Source organism: Cebus imitator, unplaced genomic scaffold, assembly GCF_001604975.1.
Source record: "Cebus imitator isolate Cc_AM_T3 unplaced genomic scaffold, Cebus_imitator-1.0 Scaffold160, whole genome shotgun sequence".
NCBI lineage: Eukaryota > Metazoa > Chordata > Mammalia > Primates > Cebidae > Cebus > Cebus imitator.
Window position 1 is genome coordinate 127363 of NW_016107475.1, and position 13919 is coordinate 141281.

A 13919-nucleotide genomic window follows, 5' to 3' on the forward strand; every position below is an offset into this window, starting at 1 on the left:
TGGGCTAGCAGCACAACCTGCATCCTCTGAGATCAGACTCTCAACTGTGAGTCTGGCAGTCAGTGAGGAGCAATGAGTCTGGGCCAACCTATACACCTTACCTGTCTTGTTACCACAGAAAAATAAAAGGATCATTCATAAGTGAGATTTTCAACTAATACATTTCCCAGTGCCAAAATATTAAAATGGTAGCTGTTTAAAAAGTGTGTACTAGATATAATCTAACCTTTTCTAGATGTCCCATGATCACACTGAAGTGTGCTCCTACACTAAATAGGCTCAGACTATTTCCTCTGCATGAAGCTCCCTCTCCCCACCCTCACCTCTACCTAGGAAGAACTAAGAGGAAAAGCAGATAACCAAGCTTATGCAACACACTAGCTGAATTCAGACACAATTCTAAGTCAAAGTGCTCTGGCTTTTCTTGCAAGGAGGCATGAGGCAGGGAAAGAAACCTCAATGTACTGAGCACCTGCAGGGCGGGGGGGACCCTACTAACGCTACATAATCTCACTTAAACAAGTCAGGGCATGCCAATGCTCTTTCATTTTAAAGATAAGGCCAATGACTCCTGGCAAAGTTGTTGGCCCACTCAAGGCCACACAGGTGGCAGGTGATAGGAAGGGTAGGGGTGGGTCCTGGCCTCCTGACTCCACATCACAGCATCCTTCCAAGACAGCAAAGTTGACTCATGAGAGTTCTCGCCAGAGAACACTGACACAGGCAGCAGAGCTTAGAACTCTTCTCGCTACAGCTTCCCAGGGCAAGGATTTCTTTAGTTTTAGAGAAATAATTCCTTCCATCATCATTTTTTAAATCATCAAATCTTTTAAAAGTTAAAATTTATTGATAAATGCAAATAATTAATACAGTGAAGACAGATATACAAGATATATGAAGGCACCTTTAACTGTGGTCCTGTGATCAACCTAGAATTTCCACTAGTTTTCAATTTTAAAGAGTGAAATTAAATTTGACTATACAAAAGGGGGATCACCAATTTAATGACTTAAGATAATTATTACTTCAATCACTTTGTTAAGATTAAATAGAGCAAACACAAAAAGCATGGAAATGTTAAGTAACTGAACTTTTCATAGAAACTATGTAACGATTATTAAGATAAAAACATAATGGCAAGTATACAGTAATTCATTTTACATAGTTTTATCAACACTTGTTTAAATTATAACAAACATCAGATAAATTTAAGCCTATGCACATGGTACACATTCAATGAATAAACTTTTTAGTATGAGTCTATAAAAATGTCAAACAGCCAGGTGCGGTGGCTTGCACCTATAATTTCAGCTGCTTGGGAGGCTGAGAAAAAAGATCATTTGAGCCCATGAGTTCAACAGCAGCCTTCGCAACACAGCAATATCCCATCTCTTTACAAAAAAAAAAAAAAAAGGAACTGAGCACAGTGGCTTGTGCCTGTAATCCCAGTTACTTCAGAGGCTCAGGTAGAGTTCAAAGTTGCAATGAGCTATGCTTGTGCCACTACACCCCAACCAGGGCAACACAATGAGACTCTTTAAAAAAAAAAAAGTTAAGCAACTGGAAAAAAAAATTATACGTATATATGAAACACCAGCACCCATTTCCACTCAGTTACGGATGCACTAGTAATTCATTTGACCTCCGCTTTTATGCATAGAAAAAAAAGTTTATTTTAAGAAATATAAAATACATCTAAAGCTTTACCAAAGTGCAATATGAACTTTAACTTTTTACATTTGGATTATTTCTTGTAAAAATGAAGTGGTAATTTAATTTCTTATTTCAAAGTCCACATGCAAGGATGTAACCGACAACTACAAATAATCTTTTCTAAAAATTGCATCCATTCCAGCTAGGCCCATAGCTTTCCTCTTGCCACAATTTTATTACGCAAAAAATCTACTGGCCTGATAAAACAGGTTTCTCCCTTCACATATTAAAATATAATTATAAAACCTGATCCTCATTTGGACTTCCTTGGATTTGTTCTGAAAATGCTGCATCTTTCTAGAGTAAACCAAGAGGTTTTTTTAAACCATTATTCTATCTTAAAAAAAGTCTTATCTGAACAAGCAAAGAGATACACCCTAAAATTCCTGCAAACAAAGGCTTCAAAAGTCTTTGCTCAGATGCAGGATAAATCTTTGGAATGCCCAGGGTACAATGTGACCTGGGTTTACAAGCTTAGACCTTGCTCACTAACAAGTCAAAGAATTTTTCTCTCAAGACATCCCCAAAATATCAAACAGATTCATGAGAAGAATGAAATTTCCTTGTCCCTGCAGCCTCAACATGATTTTATGATATTCCTGACACGGTTTATATATGCAATTCAGATGCCAAAATTTGGTGCCAACAAGGACTGCTACCTGTCCATTAACAATACCTAATTTCACTGAGGAATATGAATTTCTTGATCATTTCTAAGTCCATTTAACAAACAACCAAGAAAACTTGCAGATTGTTCTATATTTCTTAGATGAAAGGAGAAAACTCTTATTTCAACTGTTTATAAAGAAAAAAATATTAAGAGCAGTTAGCATCATAAGAGGAAGAAGGCTCTTCTTGTTAAGTCCAGTTTATGAACCCACAGCTAAAGACCTGAATTTCCTTACCCTCCTCTATTTTAGCAGCTGAGATGAATTACTCCTTGACACACAGCACAAACTGGTATATACTTGATTTGTTACAACTGTCATTTCTACAAAAGGGTGTATTCCTTTGCCTTCCCATGCGGCTTTGTATAGTACATCAAACACCCAGGAGCAAAACGTCTTGACACGGCCTGCCCAAGGAGAAAACAAGCTTTCCCAAAGCTGAAGCCAGGCCTGGGGGCCCTCAATGGGGCTGAGCTAGTACTGTCTGTTAGTCCTGAGCCTACCACAATGCTTAGGGATAAACCTGGGGATGGCAAGCTTCTCCACCCAAACTGAGGAGGTGACACATTAAAAAGGAAAGATTTACATGTGCTGGTGGGTTCACTAAAACCTAACTGCCACAGTATCTTCTACTCACCAACAAAGGATCTTATAACGCCTACCCACTCACCAATAACCCAGAAATCATGAAAGGAAGCCAACTTACAAGCTAATCAGAGTAGGCTCCTGAGAAGACAGACTATGGCTCCTGCTGTCTCTTTCCCACCCCTTCCTGATGGCTAACCCTAGTACATCACCACAGTCCTCCCCAAACCTAGATGTTGGAAACCATCACCAGGTTCTGGCAGGCTTCTGAGGCATGCTGTAGTCCTATAATATGTCCAGGATGAGAAGGAGAACAATGACACAGAGGGTCCATCCTGGCTCTCCTACTGTCCTGGAGGTGGCCTACCCTCCTGCTGCTTCCACTGAAGCTCAGGAAGGAAAACTCTTCCAATTTTTTTTTTTTAAAGGCCCTCTTATGCACAATTCCAAAAGAATCAAGTTTCTGAAGTTATGCCTGAATGAGAGTGACAGTACACGGGAGGCCCAGCTCTCTCGCAGACATTATGCAAAATGAGTCACTCCATCTACGTCTTCTGCTATTGCTGCTGCCACCTTTGCTCAGAATAAATGAGGAAGACAACTGATTCACATGGGATCAGTAGAAACTGATGTGGAAGATGAGCACAGCAACAGGGAAGGGGGCGTCCAGTCCGAGTTCCTCACATTGGCCCCTTCCCTAGAGGGGCAGAAAGGCTCTGGTCAGGATCTGTGTGGTAGTTGGAGTGGGAGGAGGACAAGAACAACAACAAAAAGGGGAGGGAAACAGAGATGTTAAAAAAAGAAAAAAACACCAAAAATATATATGTATATTGGTGAGGGAAAACAAATTCTTAACTCAACTGGATGCTCATAATAATTCTCAAAAGGGCAAGGACTCCTTCCTCTCATTTGACCCTAAAGGGAAATGTCTGGATAGATCCCCTCTCCCTCCCTGCCCATTCTGATTTGAATAGACTCTCAGGTATAACGCAAGATAGAAAGCTGCGCTCTCCTCACCCTCCAGCTCTCCAAGAAGAAATTAAGTCTCAGATACCCCTGGCTCCCCCCTTTTTTTTTTTTTTGAGACAGAGTCTTGCTCTGTCACCAGGCTGGAGTGCAGTTGTACGATCTGTGCTCACTGTAACCTCTGCTTCCTGGGTTCAAGTGACTCGCCTGCCTCAGCATCCAGAGAACCTGGGATGACAGGTGTGTGCTGCCACACCTGGCTAATTTTTTTTGTATTTTTAGTTGAGACGGGGTTTCATCATGTTGGCCAGGCTAAGCTGGTCTCAAATGCCTGATCTCAAGTGATCCACCCACCTCAGTCTCCCAAAGTACTGGAATTACAGGTGTGAGCCACCGCGCCTGGCTGCCCCTGCTTCTGTCTTCCCAACTCTCCATACAAAACTTGTCAGTTACTCTTTAGCTGCCTCTGGTCCACAGCCTCCCCTAATGTCACATGAACGTGACGGCACAAGACCTGAGGCCAAATCAAGAGGAATTCTTTCTAGTACATCCCTGTCACTAGGCACTACCTACCTGGCAAGTAATTATGTGGCCTGATTTCAGGAGAGCCATAGATAGCTTGCCTTCAATCTTCTCCCCAACATACTTCTGAAATGAACCATACCCGCTGTGAGGCTTCACTTAGGTTTCTCAGCCTTGGCACTACTAGTATTTTGAGCTGGACACATCTGCTGTAGGCCTCTCCTGTGCACTGCAGGACATTTAGCAGCATACCTGGCCTCTACCCACTAGACTCCAGCAGCACCACTCTTCCTCCACCGCTGTTGTGACAATCCAAGTGCCTAAATATTCCCTAGAGGCAAAACTACATGCTTTCCTCCTCCCCAAACCCCTTGAGAATCATCAGGTTAAGATACCACCTTTGCATATACTCTTTGTAAATTCCCATATTCTTGGAGGGAAAAGTAAGACCGGGAGCACTCTGGGGCAAGGCTGAGGTGTAAGATGAGAATGGAGAATGCTGCAATAGGAAACAGAATACATACAAGACAGCGGACTCATCATTCATAGCAGAGGACCTGAAGCTGCCTCTCCCTCCATTTACAAAGGAACAGAAGCAAATTCAAAGCTGTCTTATCCATGGGATACTGACTTGACATTGTAAAAAGCTAATAGGACTTTAGAAAGGCTAAACCAAACCAAACATTCATAATCAAAGGGTCAAATTGGACCTGCCCAATGAAATGAAGCCAAAAATTCCAGCAATTCGGTTGAGGAAGGTTTCTAGGAGTATTTGGCCACGTGCCCTGGTGTCCGATGTAGAAAAACTGAAATAGGTGAGACACAAACCTATCATGTCTCTGAGAGGGTTAATGCAAGTGGAGGGACATTGTTGGTGGCCTCAAAGGGACTTGAAACCATGTTTAAAGAGAAACCAACAATTACTATTCTAGGAGATCTGGATATTACACAAAAAAAGTAAAACATTCTTGCCTTCAAGTTGCTGACAATCAAGTTGGAAGAGAAAAGATTAAATACATATCCATTAACATCTTCATCACCACCTAATAGCAACGGCTAAGGTTTATTGGAAGCTTACAATTTGCCAAGCTCTATGCTGTGCAGCACTTTATATCCATTATCTATTTTAATCTGTATAACAACCCTACAATATAGGGAAAATTAATATCCCCATTATATAACTGAAAAAAAAAATTGAGGTTCAAAGAGACGAAGTGATCTATCTAAGGTCACACAGCTGGTAAATGGGGGAGCTGGGATTCAAATATAGATTTCTTTAACTCCAAATGTATGCTTCTAACCCCCGTGCAATACTGCACTGAAGACCACAACACTGTAAGACTGGAGAAGGGCAGGGTGCTGAGGCTGGTCACCACTGGGATCTCAAAGGAAAGCCAAAGACCAGGCACGGCAAAGGAGGGAAGAAAGTGCTTCCAGGGCAAAAAGTTCTTTAAAAACTAATTCCATGTCTCACAGCAACTTAACCAGCTATTGGAAATGTTATTGCCCACAAGAGAAACCAAAGACTTTCTTAAAAAGGATTGTGGGGTTGGAGTGAATGGGGTGCTGCAGGCAGGCAAAGATGAAGGCCAATAAATGCTCTTTCTTCTTCCAGAAATAAGTGTCTTCCTTTTTAGTGGGCTTAAAAATTCATTTTCACAATCATATCCTTTTTTTTTTTTTTTTTTTTTTTTGAGACAGAGTCTCACTCTGTCTCCAGGCTGGTGTGCAGTGACGCGACCTCGGCTCACTGCAACCTCCATCTCCCAGGTTCAGGCAATTCTCCTGCCTCAGCCTCCCGAGCAGCTGGGACTTCAGGTGCCCACCACCACACTCAGCTAATTTTTGTATTTTTTAGTAGAGACGGGGTTTCACCATGTTGGCCAGCATGGTCTTATCTCTTGACCTGGTGATCCGCCCACCTCGACCTCCCAAAGTGCTGGGATTACAGGCGTGAGCTACTGCTCCCAGCCCCATCTTCTTAGGTCAGTGGATCATTGTTCTTTTGGAGTCATGGACCCCTTGGAGGGTCTAGTGAATGCTACATACCCAAATCCCAGGAAAACATTCATACATACAATCTCCTGCATTCCATCATCAGAACACTGAAATGGCTTTTACACTTTACAAAGTTAGGAGATGCAGAACCCTTAATTTGATCCTAGGTTTGAATTTCACTTTTTCAGGCATTTTCATTTTAATGATCCATCCACTCCTTCCAAACTCTTGTATTAGGCTGAAGAAAAACATGGTGAAAGACTCATTCCAATAATTTTTCACTGCAATAGTTGAGGTATATCATGCAATATACACATACTTGATTCTTTCTTCTGGACGTTGCCTTGTGAATTGGATTTTAAACTGTGCCTCCTGCCATGGCCTTAAGAATGACCAAGAAGTCTCTGTGGCTGGATGACATCTGATGTCTTTAAGACTCACACAGCAGGCAGCTGGCAAGGCAGCGGGCTCACTCACACAGACTGGGGTTCCATGAGTCACCCCAATGACTACAGCCTGAATGAACTGCCGCTCCTCGTGGGTACTCCTAGCTCTGCAGGCAGAGCAAGGACATACAAGCATGGCTTTTAAAGTGCTTAATGGTGATTACACTGGTTTGGTGATTCACGCAACAGTACAACATGTGACCAATTACATACTCTTAGTTTTTTCCAATCTTATTTCATAAACCCCAATTTCACAGGAACATAGATTTTTCCATCCAAACAAAATTATCTAACTTTAACAATTAAAATACTAACTATTCTCAAAATCCTCCTTTGAAATGGGGCTTTAAATAAGACTTAAATATGCATTTTAATATTTTTGGTTGTATCATTCACTGAAACATGTAAGAAATGCCTTCATTTTGAATACTGTGAAAGGCTATAGGTATTGAATGTCAGTAATAAAAAACTATGCAATAAAAACACCAGTATAGGCTCTGTATCAAATAAAACTTTTAACAAGTAAAAACATTTACAATCTTAATTTTGTTCTCCCTACTCCCACTCCAGGTTAAAAACTACAATTTGAAATTTTTTCATAATAAGCTGCCAACAGCAGGTGCTATTGACTAAGAAAAAGAAAAATAAAAGAAAATTGTTATTACTATAAACAAATTATTCTTTCTTTCCAAGATAAAGACTTGATGTTCTCATTCTCACAATCAGAAGCATGGCTTCATAATACTAATTAGCTCCACCAGAAAACCATCACACATCAACCCCATTTTTTTGCATACAGCCCTATACCATCTATAAAGTACTATGGGAGAAATACAGGGGTCCTATTTGCAAAAAGCAGGTAACTTTAGTTTTTAGGGGAAACTTCTGCATCCCACATGGAATAAAAAGATGCCACTTACCACCAGATATTTTCCTACTAAAATTTTTTTCTCCCTCCTATTTAAGGAAAAGGATAGATAAAAATATAAAACATTAAAGCGTTAAGGAAAAATGTTCCACATGTAAAAACCATGTTAAGACCTCGAAGACAGGAATTAGTCAATGATACTGTTTATTTCTGGGCTCCTGAGTACAAGCACGGTCTGTTTTTCTGACCCAAAAATCTAATAAAATAATTTATTAACTTAAAGATCTAACAGAGGACACTGTTAGAATTGGTTTGGGGAAGGTACCATGCTCTTGGACAAAGAGTTATTTAATGCTTCTGCACTAAAAATGGATCTGTGACCATTCACTGTAACTACAGCAAATCAAGCTTGGCCCTACCCTGTGAATTTAACCTGTAAGGAACCCAGACAGGTTTAGGATATGAAACCTCAAGAAGGTGGTGCCACGTCTTAGCTTGCTATGTACAGAAGACTTATTTGCCAGGCTTTGCAACCAAGCTTAAGTGAGATTTAGGAGTAAGACACGCCAAATTAAAACCCTTAAGGACCATTAATCACATCCTCATGACTTCAGATACACCAATACAACATATGCTTATGTAGGTCTGGTCTTTATTCTTAATCAGGGGTATTAACTTCCTACTGCAACAGTCTATAGAAGGAATTGTTTCAAAAGTGGGGCAAGCATGGTACGGCCCATTCATTATTTTTAGTAATTAAAAAATACAGATAAGAGTATGAAAGTTTTGTTATTCTTAGATGCAAATAAACAGATGGCCAGTGAGGAAATGAGATCAACTTTACATCTGAGAATACACTATATTCCACTTTCAGTTTCTGAATGTCAAAGCTTCGGAGATAAATCCAAGAATCCAACCTATAACAAGAATAGGAAACCTATTTTTATTTCATTTGTTTGGCATATTCCAACTGTTAAGAAGTAGGAATAAAGAGAAGTAATGCCTACCAGGGCACCAGGCACTCAGTGGGTATTTAATAAATATTATTTGGATGACTAAAGAATGAGAAGAGGCAATTATTCCAACAAAGACTAGCATATTCAAAATTCAGGTGTCTCTTCTTCAAATCACAGAAGTCCTAAGTTTGAAAATAAACATGAAGATACCATGTCTGTGTTACATAGGCAGAATACTTCCTGCCTTGCCCCCACAGATACACTGACTTCTTTTTTGCTCTTCCTATATAGGCTCTGCTTTAAAGAGTTAATATAGTAGCGGATTTTGGCATTGGCATCATATTTATTATGGATTCCATCTATGATGGAGGAATAACTAGAAAACCAGACAAAACACATGAGACAACTGTTTTCAGACATTGGACAACAGGCAGTTAGGACTTAATTTCTGAGAACAGTGAAACGAATGAGGCCAGCCTTGAACTTATTTGCCTGAACTTATTGCCAGGAAGTAGTGTCCAAGCCACAGCAAAGAGAAAGGGGAACACAGAGAATGTCAATCTCACTGAGTAGAGGTAACACAGATTAGTAATCAGGGAAGCCACATACAAAATGGCTAGAATTGAAACGGCAGAACACCCAGAAGGAGAGGGCAGCACAGAGGGTCGGTTCCTAGAGTCTTAGATTGATCTACACATGTGTGAAAGGAAACTACTGAAAGTTGGGAATAGAAGCACCAAAAAGTAGTTAGTTGGCCTAAGAAGTTCTAGAGTTCAGACTAGGACTTCTTTGTAAGAAGTCCTAATAAAGCTAACAATAGTTCATTTTTCCATCAGCAGCAAAACCAAAAATAATTCACCAGGCACATGACATCAGGTAAAGTCCTCAGAAGAATATTGCCTTATGGCAGCTAAGTACTGGGGCTACATTATCCCTCATGACTGCTCTGGAGCCATCCTAACAAAGTTTACATGCTAGCTTCAAGCCGGTACAAGTGATTCCAAGTAACTTAACTGCATGCCAGAACAAAGCCTAGCGCTTTTGAAAAGAATACAACAAAATCTAGCACGCAATGAAGTAAAATTCACTCTCCCTTGTCTGTTGCTGCTGCCTCCTTCTTCTGTGGCTCCTGGTGCTGCTTATGCGCTCTTTCAGTGTGAACCTGGTAGCTCTTATTGTGAAACAGCAGCTGAGGAGACTCCAGCACTGGTCATGGCTGACAAAAAGCTCCAGGAAGGAGTCAAGACTGAGAACAGCGGTCATATTAATCTGAAGGTGGCGGGACAGGATGGTTCTCTGGTGCAGTTTAAGATTAAGAGACATATACCACTTAGCAAACTAATAAGAGCCTATTATGAATGACAGGGATTGTCAATGAGGCAGATCAGACTCTGATTTGACCCGCAATCAATCAATGAAACAGACACACCTGCACAGTGGAAATGGAAGATGAAGATACAACTGATGTGTAGATGGGAGGTGTCTACTGAGAAGGGAACCTGCTTCTTTATTCCAGAGCTCTGTTCTTGCAGACCAAGAATACATTCTCAATTAGAAAACTGCAATTTGGTTCCACCACATTCCTGACTACTACAGTATAGTTTTCTCTGTTCGTTCATTTCCCCCTTTCCCATTCCTTTATTGTATATAAAAGTAACTGGTAGATGTGCACAAGCATATTGTATTTTTTTTTAACTAAACAGCCAATGTCATGTTTTGATTGACATCAAGTGGAGATGGGATGAGGAAAAATACTGATTCTGTAAAAATATTCCCATTCTCCATTAGTGGCATGTTCATTCTGCTCTTCATATTCTGGTAAGTTATTTTGCTCTCACTGTTTTAACAACAAAAATAAAATAAAAGTCCTTGCATACCTTGTTCAACTGGAGAATTTTAATGTTTTTCATTTATCATTATAAAATCAAGGACAATTTTATAACTTTTTGTATGTAGCTATTACAGGTAGGGCAGTCTGTTTTTAACTAGGGATAAATTAAAGAAAAAAAAAGAATCCTATATAGTTTTCTCTTTAAGTCAAGCATCTTGCTGTTTAAATAAACTTCTTATTTAATATGAAAAAAAGAAAACCTATGTAAAATTCATACTGCCTGGTATACAAGGAAAAATTACCCAGGCATAGCAAAGGAACAGGAAAATTATGACCCATATGAATGAAAATAATCAATAAATAGACCTAGAAACGAGAAGAGATGATGGGACTAGCAGACAAGGGCATTGAACAAGCTATTATAACAGTGCAGCTTCTTTAAAAAACAGTTTGACAGTTCCTCAAAAGGTTAAAGAAAGTTACCACATGACCCAGCAATTCCCTCCAAGGCATATACCCTAAGACGTGAAAATAATATGTCCACATAAAAACTGGTAACAAATGTTCCCAGCAGCATTATTCATAACTAAAAACTGAAAACAATTCCAATGCCCAGTAACTGATGAATAAAATATATCTATCTATATCTAAATGATGGATTATTTAGCAATAAAAAGAAATTAAGTACTGATAAATACTACCAACATGGATCAACCGGAAAACATCATAGTAAGTGAAAGAAGGCAATCACAAAATACTACATATTATATGATTCCATTGATATGAAATGTCCAGAACAGCCCCTATACACTATATATTTCATAACAATATAAGCTGAAAAGGAGTAGGGTACATGGGAAGTGACCGCTAATGGATATGAGGTTTCTTTGTGGGTGATGAAAGTATTCTAAGATTAGATTGTGATTGCACAACAGATAGTTGCACAACTTTGTGAATATACTAAAAACCATTAATTTGCACACTTTAAATTGGTAAATTATATGGCAGTGTGAATTATGTCTCAACAAAGCTGTTAAAAGTTATAAATATGGCCAGGTGCAGTGGCTCAAATCTGTAATCCCAGCACTTTGGGAAGACGAGGCGGGCAGATTACTTGAGACCAGGAGTTGAGACCAGCCTGGCCAACATGGTGAAACCCCTTCTCTACCAAAAAATACAAACATTAGCTGGGCATGGTGGCACACGCCTGTAATCCTAGCTACTCAAGAGGCTGAGGTAGGAGAATGGCTTGAACCCGGGAGGCAGAGGTTGCAGTAAGCTGAGATCGCACCACTGCACTCCAGCCTGGGTGATACAGTGAGGCTCTTTCTCAAAGAAAAAAAAAGTTATAAATATACTGTATGTAGTAAGAAGGTGGAAGGGAAAAGAAAGAGGCAGGAAAATGGAAGACACGAAAGAAATAAATCCAGTGGTACTTCCAGTAAAGAAAAATAAAACATCTGAATTTAAAAATACACTGGATGGGATTAACAGCAAATTAAACACTGCAGAAAGATCAGTAAACTTTAAGACACAACAATAGCAACTAACCCAAGTGAAGCACAGGGAAAGACTGAAAAAGAAACTAAGAGCATCCAGTGACCTGTGGGGACAATATCCAATTATCTAACACATGTGTAACTGACATCATAAAAGAAGAGGAAAGAGGGAGAGGACAGAAAAAAAATCTGAAGAAATAATAGCTGGATTTTAAATTTTTTTATAACAAACTGTAAACACTCAGTTCCAAGAAAAACTAAACTCCAAAAGGAACAGATGTAATTAAATAAGGGTACATCATAATAATCAAAACCAGTGATACAAAGAAAAATACTTAAAAAGTATCAGAAGAAAAAAGACATTAAGAGAAATAAAGATAGAATGAGCAAATCACTTTTCAGAGACTATGTAAGACAATGGAGGAGCATCTTTACTAAGAGAGGGAAATAAAGTTACCAATCTAGAAATCTGTACCTAATAGAAATGACTTTCAAAAATGAAGACAAAATAGACTTTTTCAGATAAACAAAAATGAGAATCAATGCCCGCACTGGTACACTGAAAGAGATGTTTTAAAAAGCAGTTTCATCAAGCAGAGAGAAAATGATACCAGAGGGACATTTGAACTTAAACAAAGGAATGAAGAGCAGGAAATGATCAATATGTGAGTAAATATAAATAATATTTTCTTATCTTCAATCTTTTTAAAAGATAATGACTATTTAAAGCAAAAATAACCATATATTCTGGGGCTTATAACATATGTATAAGTAAAACAGCACTAAGAATAGTAAGGGAAAAATGGCTGTGTACTGTTTCAAAGATTTTACACTTCATGTAAAGTGGCAGAAGACTGACTATGATCCGTTAAAAATGTGTAAATCCTAGAGCAACCATTAAAAAATAACAAAGAGATGTACCTAATAAGCCAACAGTAGAGATAGCATGGATTTGTCAAGCCCAAACAAAACCACCTAACTTAAGAGAAGGCAAGAATAGGGAGAACAGGACACAAAAAACAAACGGGACAAACAGAAAACTCATAGCAAGGTAACAGATTTAAACCCAAATATAATTACATTATATCAAGTGGTCTTTGAAGAAAAACAAAAAAACCCAAAACAACAAAAAACCCTCCAAATAAAAGACAGAGATTGTCAGATTGGATTAAAAAATAACAAAAACAGAAACATCCAACAATTTGCTATCTGCACAGAATCCACTTTAAATATAAAGGCACAGATAGATTAAAAGTACAAAGATAAAAGATCTGTCACACAAATAGTAATCAAAAGAAAGCTGGAGTAACTATATTATTAACAGTTATTAATTAACAGATTTCAACAACAAATATCGCCAAAGATGAAGACAGACAATTCATAATAGAATAGTCAATGTATCAAGCGGATATAACAACCTGAAATGTTTAACTGCCTAATAGATTTTCAAAATACATAAAGCAGTATACAATTATTATTTTTCAATTAAAGTTTGTTAAAAACATGAAGCAAAAGCTAATAGAATTGAAGGAGACAAATCCACAATTACAGCTGGACATTTCGACATTCCTTTCACAGTAACTGATACAACACATAGTGAGAAAATTAACTTGACTAACTTGACCTAATTGACATTTACAGAACAAATCACCCCCAAACAGCAGTAAACACTTTCTTTTTAAGTACACGGAAAACATTCAATAAGACAGACCATATTCTTGGCCATAAAACAAATCTCAACAATTTTTAAAGAACACAAAATAGATTCTCCAACCACAAAAGAATTTAGAGAACAATAATAGAAAAATATCCAGAAAATCCTCCCAATACTTGGAAATTTAAAAATTTACTTCTAAACAAACCACAG

At 38.6% G+C, this 13919-nt stretch overlaps 1 protein-coding gene and 1 pseudogene across 2 annotated transcripts in view; one reads left to right on the forward strand and one right to left on the reverse strand.

Annotated features, from left to right (window-relative positions):
- FOXO3 (forkhead box O3) overlaps positions 1 to 13919 on the reverse strand; it is a 125743-nt gene that overhangs the window by 59357 nt on the left and 52467 nt on the right. The window lies entirely within an intron of this gene.
- On the forward strand, positions 8216 to 10194 carry LOC119473443 (annotated as a pseudogene).